General features: G+C 44.1%; 1 pseudogene; it reads right to left on the reverse strand.

The window, feature by feature from the left end:
- Window positions 1-334: 334 nt before the first annotated feature.
- Window positions 335-1,751, reverse strand: LOC105518309 (annotated as a pseudogene).
- Between the last annotated feature and the right edge of the window lie 10,210 nt (window positions 1,752-11,961).

Here is an 11,961-nt window from a genome sequence, read left to right on the forward strand (position 1 = left end):
CCTGGCACTGTGGAAGGCAGAGGCGGGGTCAGGAGTTCAAGGCCAGCCTCGCCGACATTGTGAAACCCTGTCTCTACTAAAAATACAAAAATTAGTTGGGCATAGTGACACATGCCCGTAACACCAGCTACTCAGGAGGCTAAAGCAGGAGAATCACTTGAACCATGGAGGCGTAGGTTGCAGTGAGCTGAGATTGTGCCACTGCACTTCAATCTGAGTGACAGAGTGAGACTCTGTCTCAAAAAAAAAAAAGAAAAAAAATGTACTTATGTCCTAGAGTTTAGTGCCCAAGTGTCTGGGACACAGCTTATCCATCCCACTAACCAGGCCTTCCCTAGGAGCAAAGACAGAGCTCCAGTTTCTCAGATGGCCACGAGCCACAGGAAGGGCAGGGGGCGGCACCAAAGAAGATCCTCTTGGCCTGCCTTACTTCACTGAGTGTACGCATCAGCTCAGCCCGAATTGGGGCGAGGATCTCCCAACTGACATGACCCCTGTTGTCAAGACTCTCCAGAGGGGCGGGATCTGTCTCCAGTCTTAACTTGCTCAGCCCGCCTATGTGACGCAATAGGACTTTCAGAGCATTCATGGAGGTCTCATTTCCGTGAAAGTAGAAGGTGGTGAGCTGGGAGCAGCAGCTCAGGGCAGGCAGGATGACCCGGAGTTGGGAGTCCTGGATCCGAGAGTCCTCTAAGACGAGGGTCTCAAGAGTAGCAGCAGCTTTCTCTAGCAGAGCTCCAAGGGGCTCAAGATTGGTGGTCCACACTAGGATATGAATCAGATGCAGCTGCTTTAGCTGACTGAGGCTTGGGTACTGACACTGCATGTCCCGATCAGCTAGGTAAGCATGACAGAATGTAAAGGCCTCCAAGGGGTTCTTGAGGCATCTGAGCAGGTGCTCCAGGTGCTCTTTAATATTATTGACCTTTCTTATATAAAGCGTCTGGGGGTTCCAGGCAGACGAATGGAAAGTCCAAGTCAGGAATGAACTGCTGTTTGGCCGTGCATGTATAACTCACACCCATAACCGAAGACTAAAAAGAGTTTGTGAAGATTGCTCATCTGGCTCAGGTAAGGGGCAAACTTTCCTGCTCTATTCAGTGAGCACTTTTTCCAGACTTCCAACTCATGGATACTGCTGTCTGGGTATACGTTTCCCAATAAATTTCTGAAATTTGAAATGGGCATTGAGTAATTCTGTACCTTACTACAACACGGGTGTACTAAACCTCTTCTGTAGTGGATCCACCCACAGAGGTAGCGTAGACATTCATCCAGGGTATTTTCCTTTATGTAGAGGTCTATGAACACCTTCAAGGGCTGGTGCTCTCCTGTCCTTGGACAGTCCTCCACTGCCTGCCTCTTACTCATGGCCTCTGGGGAGCAGAACAGGGCCCTGGCTTCAGACCATATGGTCCAGAAATTCTCATCAACATCCTGCAAATCCAGCACTTGAAGTTTCCACCTCCTGGGGCGAACCTTCTGGCCAGCGTATCAAGTCCCTTCAGCACAGCTCACAAGGTCTCCAGATGAGGTGTCTTCATCAGGGACCCCAGAGGGAGGCGGGGGAAGGGCCAGGCCTGTGCCATGGCCTTTAGAATCTCACAGCATCTCCTGCTGAAGGCTGCTACGAACAGCAGACAGAAGACATCCTTTGCCAGCTCCTCCAGGGTGAAGATGGCCAAGAACTGGTTCCTTAGCAGGCTCTGCCCCACCAGCTCCAGGAGTCTGGGTGGGGCCTGCAGGCTCATTCTGATAAATGATCAGAGGAGCAGCCTTCCAAACAAGAGGTGGGCCTTTCACTTTGAAACTGCCATCCACAAATCCAATAGCTTTTTTCAGTGAGGGAACTGTTTATTGGGAACCATGGAATCTGGCAGCTCCTCATGCAGTTCTAGAGTCAGTTTTAGGGAAAAAGAGGATCCGTGCCTGTGAGTCTCTCCTTCTGGCATTCCCCAGGTAGCATGATCCTATATAAACCATTGCCATTTAAGTATGGAACTCTGGGAACTGCCATTCTCATTAACATGTTTATCTGACACCATCCCAGACAGTATGGGTATTTCAGGTATCAGGATCATTTTATGTCCTTCAGTGATAGAGGTAGTTTCAGTTAACATTCCATAACCAGGCAGTAAATGCCGCTCAACTAGAAACTCTCTCGTCATGGCCGGGCACAGTGGCTCGTGCCTTGAATCCCAGCACTTTGGGAGGTCGAAGCGGGCGGATCACTTGAGGTCAGGAGTTTGAGACCAGCCTGGCCAGCATGGCGAAACCCTGTCTCCACAAAAAATACAAAAATTAGCCAGACATGGTGGTGCTCGCCTGTAATCCCAGCTGCTTGGGAGGCTGAGGCAGGAGAATCTCCTGAACCTGGGAGGCAGAGGTTACAGTGAGCCGAGACCACACCACTGTACTCCAGCCTGAGCAACAGAGTGAGACTCCATTTCAAAAAAAAAAAAAAAAGAAAGAAACTCTTTCATCCAAAGTCCCTGTGAGACCACCTTTTCATAATTATAACATTAAGAGAAACCTGACATAGTTGACTCTTCTTGCTTCTGATCTCCAAGCTATCTTTGATCATTCCTGGGCATAAGCCAAGCTAGCACTGGGGGGAATTTAGTTAACAGTTTAACTTGACAGCAAGGATGGTGACAGCCCCTCCCTTAAACTACCCCACTCCTTGCTCAGGGACTGAACACTCAGCATTACAATTTTTTCGTGTGATTTTTACTACTCCTATTACTATGAAGCTAGTCATTATGTCTATAGATTCAGTCACAAATCATTTACTGTCTGTATTTTAACTACTGGCTAGACATTTTCTCTACATATTCTACTGACATTTCAGTACATCCCAAAACTAAGACCTCCCCTCCCTCGTACACTTCTGAGGTTTTTCCTGATTTTTAAATTTATGTTAATGGCACCATTACACTTCTATCAGCTCTGGACACACACCTTGGAGTCAAGACTTCCTTTCCTGTGTCAACTACATCCAATCAATAACTAAGTTCTGTAAGTTTCATCAATGAAACATTTAAAAATATATGTATCTGGGTTGGCCACAATGGCTCATCTTGTAGTCCTAGCACTTTGGGAGGCTGAGCTGGGAGAGTTGCTTGAGCTCATGAATCCAAGATTATGGAGCTATGATCATGCCACTGTGCTCCAGCCTGAGCAATAGAGCAATATACACACACACACACACACACACACACACACACACACACACACACAAGCCTAGTTTAGGTTATTACTCCCCCTAGACTATTCTAGTAGCCTTCTAATGGGATTCCTTTACTTCAGTCCTTGTCATGATGTTTACTTCTGTATATTGCTGCCAGATTATTCTTCTTAAAATGCTACTTGGTCATAGAACTTCCCTGCAGAAAAGTTTTCAATGGTTCCTGTTTACCTACAAGGTAAAATCCAAACTCTGACATTCAAATGCCTTTATAATATGGCTTCTCTTCCTTCTAGCCTCATCTCTGTATACCTTTGACTACACAGAAGCATCAGTCGTATTGAAAACATGCCCAGTACTTTTTTATTTGTGGGTCTTGGTTTAAGGTATTTCCTTCTTTATTTTCATTTTTTAGAGACAAGGTTTTGCTCTGTCACACAGGCTGGAGTACAGTGGTGTGATCATTGCAGCCTCAAACTCTTAGGCCCAATCAGTCCTCCTGCCTCAGCCTCCCAAAGCACTGGGATTATAGGCATGAGCCCCTTCGCCCAAACGAGGTGTTTCCTTCTACTTGGAATACTTATTCCATTCCTTATCTTTCAGTGCTCTTCTTAAGTATGCCTTTCTCTTGGTAGGCTTCTCTGGCTCCTTCAACTGGGTGAGTTCTCTCCCCTTGCTGACTCTCAGCATATTATTTAATATCTACCCTCCTGTGGCCCTTAACATCATCTGTCTTACACTCCTTGGTAGGACATTCTTTAGTCTCATTTTCGTATCTCCTGAAACTTACAACAGTGCCTCATATATGCAGATGCACATAATTGTTGAGACTCTTGACCTGACTTGAAGAGTGCTTAACTTTGAATATCAAGTTTCATTTTTAAAAATTCTCAATAGGCTAAGAGTGAGTGACAAGGCAAATGTGAGTGAACGCTGCAGTGCAGTGTGAAGCAGGGCTTTAGCTCCCAGCCCACTAGAGCCTCTCCCTGCTTACCCCTCCATGTCTTTTCATGGCTTCACCTCATCTCCCACTCACACCATGGGGGAATTCACGGGTTTTGGGGGAATTGTCAACACAGGACTAAGATGCTCCTCTCCGCTCCCTTCCCGCAATCCTTTCTCTCCCTCATCTTGGCCTTCTTTTAACTTTTCCTTCTTGGCTCAGACACTTTCTTCTCTCTGCTTCTTCTCCTCCTGCTTTTCCTATTTGCCTCACCTTCTCTATCACCATCTAGAGCCATAAAGGACATTGAGTCTGGGGCTGGGCTGAAGATGAGAAGCAGAGACAAACATACATTCACCTGGAGAAAGGCTAGCCCACTGAACCAAGGTGTGACCCCTCATGGCTTCTTTGGTCCCCAGTAGCACCAGACTTCTGACTCCCCTCTGACTACCGTCATCTCACTGCCTTCTTCACTAACTTCAAACTACTCAGCTTGCAGACATGGAGCAACCACTCTTTGTCCTATTGGTTTGAGTTCAGAACAGAGGTTTGCAAAGTGATGGCTTTATCCACAGACACCTATGGAATGCAAAGTACTTTCTCCTTCCATTTACAGAACAAACAGCTGAGAACCAGGAATGCTGCCTCCTCATAGAGCCCTGCTAGCCCTGTCTTCTTCCCTCTGGCTTCTCACCTCCAGATCCCTCTACCCCACAAGCGCACTATCGTATGACTGCGGGTGCCCCCAGGGAGGTGCGATTTAATCTTCAACCTGTTTCTCCAAAGAGATCGCTTTTCCAGAGAACATTTTTGGAAGAGCTTAAATGTTTTAGTCTGATTATCTAGCATTCCTTGTCCTGCCTGCCCCTCCCTTAATGCATCCCCTTGTCTCCATCAGCAGCCTCTTTGTAAACCAGTTTCATTATCTCTAGCTGTACCAGTAACTTTCCACTCATTATCATGATTCCTCTACTACCAGTTTATCCCAAATGACCCATGTGTTTAGAGACCACTGCACTGGACACAGATGACTCACTTGGGCATGTCCAGGTGAATGGTGAGTTCTTGTCTGTCACAAGGCCAGAACTCCCTAAACTTCAAATATGAGGTCCTTTAATTATTGGGAAGTTGAATTCTGTTTCTGGTGCAAGCATTTTTAGGAACCAAGAGGACACTTTTTAGAGCATTTTAAGCTCATTTGAGACACATTTGTAAATCTAAGGGATTCCTTATATCTGTATCCCTACTATTATTACTCAGATCTCCCTAGTTTTAGCACAGGATAACAAAAGGGTGATATGCAAGTTCACTAGAACTAATCATGGTTGGCCAAATTTCTTGTGAATGTAACAAATGTCTAGAGTTTTGTTTCTGAGCTGACCTCAGTATATGATTGTCAGTAAATCCCAGGCCCCCTGGGGACAGCCGGCTAGTGCAACAGCAATCTTTCTAAAGTGGTTGGTCAAATACAGCCACGTACAATATGGATGTCTCTCACAAACAGAATGTTGAGTGAAAGAACCCAGCCCTAAAAGAGAAAATACCATACAATTCAATTTTTCAAAATTTGAAGGCAAAGAAAAAAATCAACTGTGCCAGGTGCCAGGGTAGTGGTCACCTTGGGAAAGTAGTAACTGACACAGATGGGGGCACCTGGGGTGCTGGTAATATTTCTTCAGAAGGTATGTTTGCTTTGTGAAATTTTGCTTTGCTTTATGAAAGTGCACTTACGATCTGTACACTTTTCTGTATGTGTGGCATATTCCAACAGTTTTTTTAAAAAGTTTGTCAAGATCCTGGCTGCTGAGCTTGGGATACGTGTGAGGTGATACTATGGAGGCCAAAGCAATTCTATCTTTGATGCTAACTCGCCATTTGGCTTCTGATTGACCCCTCTTCTGGGAAAGCCTCTTAAGATTTTTGGTTTGTTCCTTACGGGTGAGTTCCTACTTACTGTAAATTCTGCTCTTACGGCAAATTCCTACCCATTCCCTCTGAAGCACGTGCGCCACTCTTCTACGGTATATAAACACCCCGTCTTGGGGGTAATGGCGCAGGATCATCCATCTTGTCACGCCACTGCCTGAGACGTAGACATGGCTTCTGTTTGTTAAGTTCCTATTAAATAACTGTTCTTTCTAAGAAACTGGATTTGTTAGCCTCTTTCTTTAGCAGCTGAGAGGCTTCCTCGGACTCTGGGGACAGGTTTGCGTAGGTCTACCCACCGAGAAACAGAGACAGTACTCAGTTGTCCACCATAATGACTCTTGAAGGTGGCAAGCTCGCCCCGACCCCAACAAATGACTCTAGAAGGGGCAGATGCAGGATCAGACTCTCAGTAAAAGTACATGTAAAACTTAAGGAGCTCTAGGAGTTATACTAGACATTTCTCATGCTCTTGGATAATCTACTTCTGAATCCTAAAAGAAGGAGGAAGAGTGAGGAGGATTACTCTCCCATTAAGAAAGCCAAAGAACAGAAAATACTCTTCTCTTGTTCCCTGGCACTAAGGAGTGGCTATGCAGCCCAGCCTTGACCAATGGACACTTTGGGCCTGGTCTTTGAATTTTAGGAACAGTTGAAAATGTTTAAAGCAGGAGAGATTCAGGTGCCTAGGGATTCAGTATTTAGAGTCCAGTATGAGTCAAGGTCCATCAGCAGTGGAGCCTGCAACGGCTTTCTAGACAGCATGTTTTTGTTGTGTGATCTACATGAGGTTTCAGCTGCCCAGTCTTTCTTGGATTCTGTCTGACTTCCAAGCCTCCTTATCAGTTCTGAGTGTATATACCTGACATCATTTCCAATCTCATTTCTGATTAAGATAATCAGGGAAAGTTTCTGTTACTTATATCCAAGAACCTTGACTAATACAAAAGCCCCCCAGCAAAAGAAATGGCAAATTCTGTTTGCAATTTTCCACCCAGATTTTATCACAGGGCTTGTAATTCCACTAAGTAGAGCTTACTTGGGGTTAACTATGCTCCTATTTAACAAATACCTGCATTCTTGCAGGGTAATTCATTATTCATACTTTAGTGTGAATTCTTACAGTCCAGTTGTTTTTTTTCTTATCTATCTGAGACCAGTACATTAAGAAAATAGAATGGAGGGAGGAGTTCAGGAAGGGTTCATTTTGGAGCTTAGAGCATTTAAGGGAGGGCAGGAATGAAATAAAGTACAAAGGTGGGGAGCCTTGGGAAATCAGAGGGTCTCACAGGGTCACAGGATTTATATGGGGTAGGAAAGAAAGGATATGGTGCAATAGAGGAAGGCTGAGAGCAACGTGTCGGACAGCCAAAGAAAAACTTTGCCATTTTACTTTAGGCTGGTCTTTTGCATATATGTATTTTTTGTTTTGTATTGGGTAGGCAATTGGGAATCCTGGCTTCTTAGGGTTCTGCAAGTGATTATAAATGATTTATTATGTTACCACAACTCCCAGCTTAGGTACAAACTCCACCAGCAGAAGCAATGTGGGTTTAGGATCCATCCTGCCAGAGGAACCTTCATAAAATAACAGGAACTCACTTGAAACAGATTATGCCAGACTAAACCCATTTCCTTTGTTGATGGGGTTACTGGGCTAGTGAGTTTCAGCAGAATATAGACCTGTGAGCTCAGAACAGTTAAGTAGATATGTAACTGGTTGAACAATCACATGTGAAGACTGATGATGAATGAATCTGTGTCAACTTTATGGGAGGTCTCTGGTCATTTGTTGCAGGGTCCCAGTCAGCATTTTTATTAATGACATGGATGGATTCACAGAATATACTGATCAAATTTGCTGAGAGGGTTGGATGACAAGATCAGGATTTAGAATGTCCCAGATTCAACATTTCCTTCTCCACAGGGAGAAGGAAGTCTCCAGCTGAACTTTGTAACAATTTGAATAGGGCAAGAAGCCTCCTGGCCAGAACTCAGGGGAGGGTGCGAATCTGGTGTGCAGACTCCACAGGTCAGGGAAGAACCAAGCCCTTTTCTTTTGCAGCTGGGAGGTGGGTAGCCTGTGACAAGTTCTCAAGCCTGGCTCACCCACTGCCTGGAAACAGACTCAGAGCCGTTAGTGGGGTCATGGTGGGAGTGAGACTGGCCCCTCAGTTTGCGTGGAATCTGGGTGAGGCCTGTGACTGCCCGCTTTCCCTACTTCACTGACAACCTGCATGATTCAGCAGAGGCAGCCATAATCCTCCTAGGTACACAACTCCATTGACCTGGGAACCTCACCCCCATCCCCCACAGCAGCCGCAGCAAGACCCGCCCAAGGAGTGTCTGAGCTCAGACACACCTAGCCCTGCCCCCACCTGATGGTCCTTCCTTACCCACCCTGGCAGCAGGAGACAAAGGGCGTATAATCTTGGGAGTTAAAGGGACCTGTCCACTACTTGTTCCTCTCCATACTATCACAGTTGATGCTCTCTGGAAAGTGCCACCTCCCGGCAGGAGGCCAGTCCGCACAACAATAGAGTGTTAAACCATAAAGCTAAGAACCCTCACAGAGTTCATTGCACCCCCCATTGCCACCTCCACTGGAAAAGGTGCTGATATCCACGGCTGAGAGACCATTGATGGTTCACATCACAGAACTCTGTGCAGACAACCCCCAGTACCAACCCAGAGCCAGGTAGACTTATTGGGTGACTAGACCCAGAAGAGAGACAACAATCACTGTAGTTCAGCTCACAGGAAGCCACATTTATAGGAAAAGGGGGAGAGTACTACATCAAGGCAATACCCTGAGGGACAAAAAGAATCTGAACAACAGCCTTCAGCCCTAGACCTTCCTTCTGACAGAGGCTGCCCAAATGAGAAGGAACCAGAAAACCAACTCTGGTAATATGACAAAACAAGGCTCTTTAACACCCCCCAAAAAATCACACTAGTTCACTAGCAATGGATCTAAACCAAGAAGAAATTCCTGATTTCCCTGAAAAAGAGATCAGGAGGTTAGTTATTAAGCTAATCAGGGAGTCACCAGAGAAAGGTGAAGCTCAATGCAAGGAAATCCAAAAAACGATACAAGAAGTGAAGGGATAAATATTCAAGGAAATAGACAACTTAAAGAAAAAACAATGAAAACATGAGGAAACACTGGACACACTTAGAGAAATGTAAAATGCTCTGGAAAGTCTCAGCGATAGAATTGAACAAGTACAAGAAAGAAATTCAGAGCTTGAAGACAAGGTCTTCAGATTAACCCAATCCAACAAAGGCAAAGAAAAAAGAATAAGAAAATATGAATAAAGACTCCAAGAAGTCTGGGATTATGTTAAATGACCAAACCTAAGAATAATCGGTGTTCCTGAGGAAGAAGAGAATTCTAAAAACTTGGAAAACATATTTGGGGGAATAATGGGGAAAACTTCCCCAGCCTTGCTACAGACCTAGACATCCAAATACAAGAAGCACAAAGTACACCTGGGAAATTCATTGCAAAAAGATCATCACCTAGGCCCATTTTTATCAGGTTATCTAAAGTTAAGATGAAGAAAAGAATCTTAAAAGCTGTGACACAGAAGCACCAGGTAACCTGTAAAGGAAAACCTATTAGATTAACACCAAATTTCTCAACAGAAACCCTACAAGCTAGAAGGGATGGGGGCCTTATCTTCAGCCTCCTCAAACAAAACAATTATCAGCCAAAAACTTTGTATCCAGCAAAACCAAGCATCATATATAAAGGAAAGACAGTCTTTTTCAGACAAATGCTGAGAGAATTCACCACGACCAAGCCACCATTATAAGAACTGCTGCCCGGGTGCGGTGGCTCATGCCTGTAATCCCAGCACTTTGGGAGGCTGAGGTGGGCAGATCACGAGGTCAGGAGATCGAGACCATCCTAACTAACATGGTGAAACCCCGTCTCTACTAAAAATACAGAAAATTAGTCAGGCTTGGTGGCAGGTGCCTGTAGTCCCAGCTACTCGGGAGGCTGAGGCAGGAGAATGTGAACCCGGGAGGCGGAGCTTGCAGTGAGCTGAGATCACGCCACTGCACTCCAGCCTGGACGACAGAGTGAGACTCTGTCTCAAAAGAAAAAAATAAAAAAGAACCTCTAAAAGGAGCTCTAAATCTTGAAATAAATAAATCCTGGAGACACATCAAAACAGAAACTCTATAAAGCATAAATCACACAGGACCTATGAGACAAAAATACAAATTAAAAAGTAAAAACAAAAAGCAAAACAAAGTACACAGGCAACAAATAGCGTGAAGAATGGAATGGTACCTCACATCTCAATACTAACATTGAATGTAAATGCCCTAAATGCTTCATTTGAAAGATACAGAACCACAGAATGGATAAGAACTCACCAATGAACTATCTGCTGCCTTTAGGAGCCTCACCTAATACATAAGGACTCACATACACTTAAAGCAAAGGGGTGGAAAAAGGCATCTCTTGCAAATGGACACAAAAAGTGAGCAGAGGTAGCTATTCTTATATCAGACAAAACAAACTTTAAAGTAACAGCAGTTAAAAGAGGCAAAGAGGGACATTATATAATGGTAAAAGGCTTTGTCCAACAGGAGAATATCACAATCCTAAACATATATGCACCTAACACTGGAGCTCCCAAATTTATAAAACAATTACTAATAGACCTAAGAAATGAGATAGACAGCAATACAATAATAATGGGGGAATTCAATACTCCACTGACAGCACTAGACAAGTCATCAAGACAGAAAGTCAACAAAGAAACAATGGATTTAAACTATACCTTGGAACAAATGGACTCAACAGATATATACAGGACATTTCATCCAACAACCACAGAATACACATTCTATTCAACAGCACATGAAAATTTCTCCAAGATAGACAATATGATAGGCCATAAAATGAGCCTCAATAAATTTAAGAAAATTGAAATTATATCAAACACTCTCTCAGACCACAGTGGAGTAAGACTGGAAATCAACTCCAAAAGGAACCTTCACAACCATGCAAATACATGGAAATTAAATAACCTGCTCCTGAATGAGCATGGGGTCAAAAACGAAATCAAGATGGAAATCAAAAAATTCTTTAAACTAAATAACAATAATGACACAATCTATCAAAACCTCTGGGATACAGCAAAGGCAGTGCTAAGAGCAAAGTTCATAGCCCTAAATGCCTACATCAAAAAGACTGAAAGAGGCTGGGCATGGTGGCTCACGCCTGTAATCCCAGCACTTTGGGAGGCGGAGGCGGGTGGATCACGAGGTTGGGAGATTGAGACCATCCTGGCTAACACAGTGAAATCCCGTCTCTACTAAAAATACAAAAAAATTAGCCAGATGTGGTGGCGGGCACCTGTAGTCCCAGCTACTCAGGAAGCTGAAGCAGGAGAATGGAGTGAACCCAGGAGGCAGAGCTTGCAGCGAGCCGAGATTGCACCATTGCACTCCAGCCTGGGCAAAAAAAAAAAGGACTGAAAGAGCACAAACTGACATTCTAAAGCCATACTTTAAGGAACTACAGAAACAAGAACAAACCAAGCCCAAACCCAGGAGAAGAAAGGAAATAACCAAGATCAGAGCTGAACTAAATGAAATTGAAAGAACAACAAAAACAATACAAAAGATAAATAAAAATCTGGTTCTTTGAAAAGATAAATAAAATTGATAGACCATTAGCAAGATTAACCAAGAAAAGAAGAGAGAAATTCTGAATAACCTCACTGAGAAACGAAACAGAAGATATTACAACTGAAATACAAAAGATTATTCGAGGCTACTATGAACACCTTTATGCACATAAACTAGAAAACCTAGAAGAGATGGATAAATTCCTGGAAAAATACAACCCTCCTAGCTTAAATCAGGAAGAATTAGATACCCT

Source organism: Colobus angolensis, unplaced genomic scaffold (assembly GCF_000951035.1).
Source record: "Colobus angolensis palliatus isolate OR3802 unplaced genomic scaffold, Cang.pa_1.0 Scaffold317, whole genome shotgun sequence".
In the NCBI taxonomy this organism is placed as follows: Eukaryota; Metazoa; Chordata; class Mammalia; order Primates; family Cercopithecidae; genus Colobus; species Colobus angolensis.